Raw genomic sequence first — 9965 nt, forward strand, 5'->3', positions numbered from 1 at the left:
TAGAGAAATTCTTCTGACTTTTTTAATATTATATATTAATGTTAAGTGCACGTATAAAGTGAGATATTTAAATAAAAATGTTCAAGTGTCTCGATTGCTTACATAGAACATGTGAAAAAAGTCATTGAGGAAAAGTAAAGCTTGGTGAAAATTTTCTTTCCTTGTCGTTATTACTCGGTTCTTTGAACGTCGTGCAGAAAATTTTCTTTGAAAAATAATTTTGTATACAAAAGCGATAGGTACACGAAGTCACGCCCTGCATATTACGCGCACACACATACTATATATATATATATATATATATATATAAATATATATATATCTATGTTATTTGCATAATTAACGTTCCACTAACTTTCGTCCTTTTCTTTTATTTCCCCTTTCTTTTTTCTAATTTTTCTTCATTTCACCCGACAACGATTCAGAACTCTTTAGGTACATACATAGCTGACCTTAAGAGACAGTTTTCTTATGACGTCGACGACAGTCTGGTATCAGAAAAGAAGCTCTTGGATTCGAAAAAAGAACAGAAAGAAAAAAGGGAATGGAGAAAACGAAAAGCGCGAAAACGAAGTGCGCTTGTTCTTTCAACTTTTCCGCGTAGAGAAAGAGAGAGAATAGAAAGAGAGAGAGAGAGAGAAAGAGAAAGAGAAAGAGAAAGAGAGAGAGAGAGAGAAAGAGAGAGAGAGAGAGAAAGAGAACATCGGCTACCGGCTTATCCCGCAGCTTTTTCCATGAAAGATTTAGGAACGACGCGAGATTTAGCCGTTTCACGTTTCTTCTTTACTAGATTCCAGAAGTAATACCGACTGTTTCAAATTCGACCAATGTTAGTATTGGAGAAAAGTCGAATTTTACTATATCTACGCAATCCACACACACGCGCGCGCGCGCGTGCGCGCGCGCGCGCGTGTGTGTGTGTGTGTATACACTTATCTTACTCTTTCAGTCTTTTTATCCTCTTTTTTTGATGTTGTACGAAAAAGAAAAAGAAAGTGAGACAGAAAGAGAGAAAGAGAGAGAGAGCGAGAGAGAGAAACAGAACGATGGAAGGATACGGTAGTACGAATAAAGAGGGTGAAAAAAACTCCCGTACAGGTAGGGCAGAGTTGCCTGCAATTACCCGCGACAAAGCGCGTTAAATTTCCTGAAATTACTGGCCCGTGTTTCAGGTCGTACACGAGCGCTCTCTCGGTACCCTGCCTTTCATTTCCACCAACCAACCTTCGGTCCCTTCTCTCTCTCTCTCTCTCTCTCTATATATATATATATATATATATATATATATAGAGAGAGAGAGAGAGAGAGAGAGATATCTTACTCTTTCTCTTTAGCTTCGAATTCAGCTCTCTTCCGAAACTCGTTTCTTCCCTTTTTCCTCTCGAGACTGCTCTTTCGTCGCCTTTCCTGGTCGGTCGGTTGGTCGAAGAACGAGATAAAGCTCAATGAGCATAGAAAGAAAGAAAGAAAAAGGAAAGAAAGAAAGAAAGTAAGAAAGAAAGAAAGAAAGTGGACGAGACTGATCTGTGAAATGGTGACTTTCTAGGACGAAGGACGATCATTGGCTTGTCTAGTGGATATGGAATGACGGTAACGTGTGAAAAGGAAGACTACGCAGAGAACATACATAAACGACATGAGAGAGCATGAGAGTGAGAGCGAAAACAAGAGAGAGGGAGAGAGAGAGAGAGAGAAAGAGAGAAATGCTATGAGAAACGAGGGAGGAAGCAAAGATTAATGACGAGCTTTCCTCAGCGGCGATTCGAATTTCGTGCTAATGGGGATAGGCAGGATATTTTAAGGATAACCCAAGAGACACACGCTCCTGGCTATATCTCTCGGTAGTAGATACGTGAAGCAGGCGCGACCGCTCCACCCAGTTTGCAGGGATCTTCGGTATATATGTGCGTGTATGTGTTTTGTATATGTATGTGTGTGTGTGTGTGTGTGTATGTCACATGTGTATATGCATGTTGTGTAGATATACGTGTGTTCGCGTATATCCAATCGTTCTATACAAGTAAATATCTAGCTAAGATGTATGCGTGTACTTTATGCACAAAGAACGCTATGACCGATAACAGAGGAAGATGCTGCGCTCGTGAGAAAAGAAAAAAGAATATGACAGAGAAAGAGAGAAAGAGAAAGAGAGAAAGAGAAAGAGAGAGAGAGAGAGTAAATACGTGAAAACGCGTGTGCACTGCCAAAGAAAGTCATAAAGAGAGATATTGGAAGAGCAAAGGAATACGAAAATAAAGATGGACGTCCTATAGTTCTATGTTTATACGATGCACCTCTTATTTTATTTAAAAACATCGAAGCCGCCTTAAAATTTACGGATACGATGTTTTTTCATATCTTTATCTTCTTTCCTTCTTACTTCTTACATTTCTTACTATCGTTATTATTTTTTTTTGTTTGTTTGGCTTTTTTTTGTTTTTTTTTTTTGTTTTTGTCTTTCTTTTTTGTCCTCTTTATGCTTCTAAGTCTTCCAATATTTAATTGTTTTTCTATTTCTTTTTCGTACGATTTCGTTAGATAGACGATTCTTCTTTCTTTTCGATTCTCTTCATCATCGTTTTTTAATAAACGATACTCTCTCGTGGTCTTTACTTTCTCGAATATTTCGAGTTAGCTATCTCTTCCTTTGTTTTTTTTTTAAGCTTCCGAAGGTAAACAAATTTTGTAATAAATTCGTAATAAAATAAACAGCACAGTTCGATGATACTAGCTATTGACATATAATACGTATGCACTTAACTTATATGATCTTGTAGGATGGTATTGTAGAGTTGAGAAATTTGATTCCCCGTTGAGATCTCGTAACATTTCTCGTCACTTTGAGCAGTCAATTGATGCTGAAATGTATCGTTCGGTTAGTCGTTGGTAAATCGTAATAGTAGCAGTAGTACTAGTAGTAGTAGCAGCAGTAGCAGTGGCAATAGTCGTAATCGTAGATGAGAAAGGATGAACGAATCGAATGCACTTTGGTTAAACGAAAAGTGAACTTGTCAAAAATGAAGAGTTCTTATCTCCATCTACAATTATATACTACTTTGTATACTTACTCCGTATATTTTCTATATTATGTTTAAAAGTAATAAAACTAGTTAAGAATTTTTCATTTCAAATAGAAACCGTCTGATCTTTCAAATAAAATATATCAATATCATAGAGATCTTTCCGATTATAAAATTTAGTTGACTTATCGAATACATATACACGTGTATATATATGTATGTATATATATGTATATATATATATATATATATATATATATATATATCAGAGCATTTTGATATCGATTGGTAGTTACTTATGAAATACGATAAACGTTAGTGACCAATGAGAATGATACTAGAGAGTATGCTATCGAAACTTGTAAGTAATGCTATTCGAAATCATATAAATACTTTCTTATGATAATATTATATACGTATATGGTGAGGGATGTTGAAGAGAGAGAGAAGGTTGTATACCTATTAACATGTAGTACATACGTCTGTATATATGTAAATGTTACAAGTCGATATCCATCTACGTATGTCGATTCTTTATATCCATATTCGATGATAACAAAAATCATATTTTAAAATCACGTAGCTCGGGTGTCTAATGCATCTTAAAATGTACTTGCAAAACAGAAAAGACTGAAGTAGAGAAAGGGAGAGAAAGAGAGAAAGAGAAAGAAAAAGAGAAAGAAAGAAAGAAAGAAAGAAAGAAAGAAAGAAAGAAAGAGAGACAGAGAGAAAGAAAAAAAAGAAATACATAGATAAGGTGAAAGGTAGGATATAAGGAAAGTTAAGTTTTTCATTGAGAGAAAAGATTGAAGGGGAAAGCCGCGGAATACTTGAGAAAATTATTTCACGCACGATCGACGACTAACGGCGAGCAAAAGAACGTTTCTTCGCAGTTATCGAGAAAACAGAATGAAGAGGAAAAGGAAAATGAAGAACAGAGGAACCGAACGAAATTAACACTAACCATACCAATGTTTCGCTATACCGATTCTTACCATAACCGATCATTTGACTGTGGTGTACAAAATTTTACGTAATAAATGTTGTTTGTTTCGGCTACAATTGTCAATTTATTGTAAGAAGTAATGTTCATAACTTTTAAATAATAATAAAATAACTACTCATATATTTTCGTTTTTATATACACCATCCGTCTAAAAAGTTCCGAGATTAAATTAATTAAAATTAGAGAAATGTTAAGATGGAGGTTTCAATGGTTCAGGTGTTTTACATAGACTTTCCTCACTTGAATACAATGCATAGAATGTTCGTACAATCTTGAGAAATTATCAGAAAAGTCCTTCTTTGAGATGTTGTTTTACTCGCGCGTCACGGGTTTCGTCTTGCTACACGATAATGCACCTGCTTGCACGGCTGCACTTGTAATGGTTTCTAGCGAAAAAATAAGTGCCAGTTCTCAACTACTCTCCACATTCACCCGATTTGATACCGAGTGACTTTTTTTTATTCCCCAAAATAAAAATCCACACGAAGAATACACCCTTTGACGACATAATCGACATTTAAGTCATTGTGACACGCGAGTGAAACAACGTCAGACAAAGAAAGACTTTTTTGATAGTTTTTCATGATTATACGAGCATTCTGTGCATTGTATTCAAGTAGAATAAGTCTATGTAAAATATGTGAACCATTGAAACCATCATCTTAAAGTTTTTCTATTTTTTTATTGATCCAATCTCGGAACTTTTTGAACAGACGGTGTATATCGTACGTAACACATCACAGTGACAGTCTTTGCTTTACTTTGAAATAAACGAATGATGGTTTTCATTTATTTAATGGCATCTTTTTGCAAATGTTAATATTCTCCTTCTTACATTTACCGCAGATATATCTTTTACTAATTATACAAGATTTAGTTGTTTTGTTTTCTTTGCACAATCGCATCTGGCATGTTTTTTTGCGAAATATTGCCTCGGCCACTTGATATTCTCTTGATATTCTTTTTCTTCTTAGAAAAATCAGTGATATTCTTCGGCTAGTTCTTCTGTTATTTTTAGTAGAAATTGTTGTCTGGATATATTTGCTCCACTTGTTTCTTTATAAATAATCCATGCATTTCTACCAGTCAAATCAAATATGTTGAAAGAAACTTGTACGGATCATTTATAAGATCTTGCTTTAACGCTGTACTTTCTTGCTATTTGATCGTTCGCATCGACGCCGAATTTGGTTTTGTTATAATATGCAACTATTTTAAGTATTCCCTTTCTGCCATTATTGATTTTTATTATTTTATGCTTTAAACTTAGTATTGTAACTTTGTTGGATGATTTATAAATTGTTAGAATACAATTATTTGTTTTGTAAAGTACAATTGAGAAACGTTTCAATTCGTCTTTTGCTGATTTTACTAGCTGGGATAATTCTCTTCTGTTACTCCAAATAATATTGTTCGTTTCGTCAATAATTTTGTCGCCAGTGATGCGCTCGTGAAAAAGTTGTCCGTCGGAATATTTCTCCAACGTCCAGTAAATATTTCAACTATTTTGAGGACAACAAATTTATCGAATGGTATTAACGATCGAAATTCTTCTTTTTCCAAATATGGAAAACTCTGTATTGTATTTACTATTGGTATCCGACGCTAATGAAAATTTGATGCCAAATTTATCACACTTATTTATACATACTACGTAGTATGTAAATTTACATCTTACTTTTGTAGGGAATTAGTTGCTCGTCAACAATCAAATTCATATCAGGCTTATAACTGTTTTGATTATTCTCAATAACTCTCTGTTCATTACATGTAAAATTAAAGCAAAAACCTGTTAAGCTCAAGATAACCTCAAGTTCAAAGATAACATTCCAAGTAGAAAAATTTAGAAAATGATAAAGAATTTGTACACCGGTTATGGTAAGAAACGGGGTGACAAATTTTTCTCAGAAGAAACAAAAGAAAAAAAAGCCGAAGGTGAGAAATTGATTAACAAGAGAATCTAAGACTTCGTAGTAATAGTTTATGATGATATATATAATGAAAAAAATAATATATATGTATAAATTCAAAATGAAATCGTGAATCGGTCAAATGATCGGCTTTGGTACGGTTAGTGTTAAACGGAGAGGGATTGTTCGTCGTATTTTCTTTTTTATTTTATGTTTTTTTTCGTCTCCCTATAAATGAAGATTTTTTATGTCTCTTTTTTTTAATGTCTTAGAATGTTTCGACCTTTCCTATCTTTCTTTCTTTTTTTTTTTTATTATTATTATTATTCCATTAGCAACAATTTTTGCTTTCGATCTTCTCTTGAAATAGATTTGAAATTTCGATACTCTCGATTCCGATTTACAAATTCAGATTCCATTAACGTTAATTGTAAAAGAATAATCACGATATAGATTCAATTTGCATCGATCTGTTCGCAAATGAACAACATGCGGATAAATGCACGTAAGTATCTCTAATGTAAGTGCATATATCTCGTCGAAAAATATAAGATCGATTTTTTCGAATCTAAAGATCGGAAAGGATATAAATGTTTCATTTCAGCAATAAATTTCTATTAGATATTTCTTTTCTCTTTCTCTGTCTCTCTTTTTTTCCTTTCCTTTCTTCTCTTTTCTTTTTCGTTATTCCTTTCGTTAGATATCAGTACTTTTTCGATACCACGTCGCTCACACCAATTCACCCTATAGAATAAATCTGATATAAATCGGATAGCTCAAACCATTTCAATGGAAAATCGATATAACCTACTGGAATCCTAATCCATCGAAAACTCGAAATTCGCTTCAAAAACGGTCGCGAAATCCGACGCGAGAACGCGCTTCTCTCTATCTATCTATATTCCTTACAACAACAACAACGACGATGACAACAATAACAATAACAACAACAATAATAACAACAACAGCAACAAAAGCAAAAAAGAAAAACATGGAGAAGGATACAAAAAGTGTTTTTAGAAAATAAACGAATAAAAAAAGAAGAGAAAAGGAAAAACAAAACGATTGGATCTATCTGTTCGCGAATATAGAACTATTATTTCATTTTATCCGAATCCATACACACGTGGAAAGATACATACGTGTTTATACATGTGTACACCGTCTGTCCAAAAAGTTTCGAGACTGGATTAATAAAAAATAGAAACACGCTAAGATGGTTTCAATGATTCAAATGTTCTACACAGACTTACCCCACTTGAATAAAATGCAAAGAATGCTCGTACAACCATGAAAAACTATCAGAAAAGTCTTTCTTTGGGATGTTGTTTCACTCGCGTGTCACGACGACTTGAATGTCGATTATGTCGTCGAAGCGTGTATTCTTCGTGTGAATTTTTATTTTGGGGAATAAAAAAAAGTCACTCGGTATCAAATCGGATGAATATGGAGGATAGTTGAGAACTGGCACTTATTTTTTAGAAGCTAGAAATCATTACAAGTGCAGCCGTGTGACCGGGTGCATTGTCGTGTAGCAAGTAGAAACCCGTGACGCGCGAGTAAAACAACATCTCAAAGAAGGACTTTTCTGATAATTCCTCAAGATTGTACGAACATTCTATGCATTGTATTCAAGTGAGGAAAATCTATGTAGAACGTTTGAATCATTGAAACAACCATCTTAACGCTTCTCTATTTTTTCCGCTTCTCTATTAATCCAATCTCGGAAGTTCTTGGACAGACGATGTATATACGTTACACACACAGACACACAGACACACACATAGTATCCTCAAGCAAAAAGTATCCACTAGGATTGAAATCCAATGATTTTTTGTAAATATCCCAAGACAGGTAAATCTTATTTTCAAAAAAGGAGATTTCTCATAAATTCACTTAGTTTAGGTTACTCCCTTAAGGGTCGACAACCCCTCTTAATAATCTTGAATGACAGCAGGAGTCAAGTGACGTACCATTTGAAACGACTTTTAATTTTCCTTAGAACGATGCTATTTGTTTCTTGTTACAACTTTTGAATCAATAGTTTTCAAGAACATACGTTGTTACAAAGTTTCTGCTTGAGAATAACTAGTATTTTATTAAATGTTCGAAATCTGTATCGTCGACCTCCATGCAGTAATAAAGTCTTTGCTCTGTGTTATGTCTACATATATGTGCGTATATATACATATACATATATACGCATTATATACCTTTCATACTTATATACCTAAAGGTATTTAGTATATAGTAATATTAGTGTAACTATAGTTAGGACTTACGTAAAACTTCGTAGGTCTGATAATGACCAATTTAGCGCGACTCGGCTTTAGTTTAATTAACGAGGACAACTTATCGGGATATTGTAAGCTGATTTTCGAGATAGAACGAAATAGAAGATGATTTTTCTAGTTTTATATAGATAGATATATACGTATGTAGGTATGTACGCATATATTATATATTTATCTACAGGTAAAGTGAGATACTCCTTAATGATAACTCGCAATATCGTCGATCGTGCACTTGAATCATTAGCACATAACAATAGCTAAAATCCGCGTTCAGGACGTAGAGATTCGTATCCGAAGATAATAAGTTTATATCCGTCGGATCTAGCACGAGCGCTTTAATGAGGCATCCACTACTGACGACGTAGCTAAGAGATTTTCCTGCTTTTATCTTTTCTTCTTTCCATATTACTTTCTCTCTTTCTTTTTTACTTCTTTCCACGTTTTACAATTTGCACGATCCCAGAGAAAAGCTTTAATCCTTTTCTTTCAACTTTATCACGTCCTATCGCATTATTTGGACTTAACGAAACGTTAGAAACAACGGGCACCTAACACACACACACACACACACACACACACACACACACACATACACACGATAGACACGTATATACCAACATATTATTATAAAAATTTTGTCGATAAACCGAGAACGGGATCTAGGATGAACGAAAAACGAATAAATAATAATCATAAATAAGTAAAACGAAAGAAAGAAAAACTAGAAGAAAATAATAACCAAACAAAAAAAAGAAAAATAGGAAGAAGAAGAAGAAGAAGAAGAAAGAGAAAAGTGAATTCGAATGATCGGTCACCACACCGAGAAAGATTTAAAGTTATCGGATATTTCCTCACGAAGCACTCGAATAAGAAGGTGACCTAATTTTTGAATCACCGGGCAAGGTTTAAGGGCATCTACTGCGAATTAATGAATAGAAGAGCAGAAGGGATATTAAAAATTGGAAACGAGTAATAACAAGTTTTAATTATCGAAAGAATTTCAAATGAAATCATGCTATTCGAATAGCAGCACGGGTTGCCGATACGAAATTATTCGCGAGAGGGCTAAAAAGAAGGGAAAGAGAAGAGAAGAGAAGAGAAGAGAAGAGAAGAGAAGAGAAGAGAAGAGAAGAGAAGAGAAGAGAAGAGAAGAGAAGAGAAGAGAAGAGAGGAGAAGAGAAGAGAAGAGAAGAGAAGAGAAGAGAAGAGAAGAGAAGAAGAAGAGAGAGAGAGAGAGAAAGAGAGATAGGAAAGAAAGAAGAAAAGAGAAGAACAGAGAAAAAGGGTGAAAGAAAGAAAAAATAAGTGAGAGAAGGAAGACGATATTTATGTATCGCAATTATAATAACTCCGACGGTAATCTCCTTTAGCAACTACGCGCGTAGAAACTTAGTTAACTTATTACTAAAGCAGCTCAAACCTGACGTAGTTTTGCTACCTCTTATGATTTATACGTATGTACGTACGTACGTACGTACGTACGTACGTAGGTACGTATATACATACATATGATTCAACCCGTTACTTGTCTGTCCTAATGACTCTCTGTCCTAATTATACCTACATCACATGGTTTTTTCTCTTATCGTATATGTGAAAGAGTTCGTTAAATTCATAGGTAGAAAAATGTTATACGAGATCGGTCTACATGCATGGATATAAATTAGTTGAATAATAGGAAATAAAAGAGAGAGAAAGAGGAAGAGAACGAGAGAGATGATAATATTTTCTTATC

Source organism: Vespula vulgaris, chromosome 7 (assembly GCF_905475345.1).
Source record: "Vespula vulgaris chromosome 7, iyVesVulg1.1, whole genome shotgun sequence".
Lineage (NCBI taxonomy): Eukaryota > Metazoa > Arthropoda > Insecta > Hymenoptera > Vespidae > Vespula > Vespula vulgaris.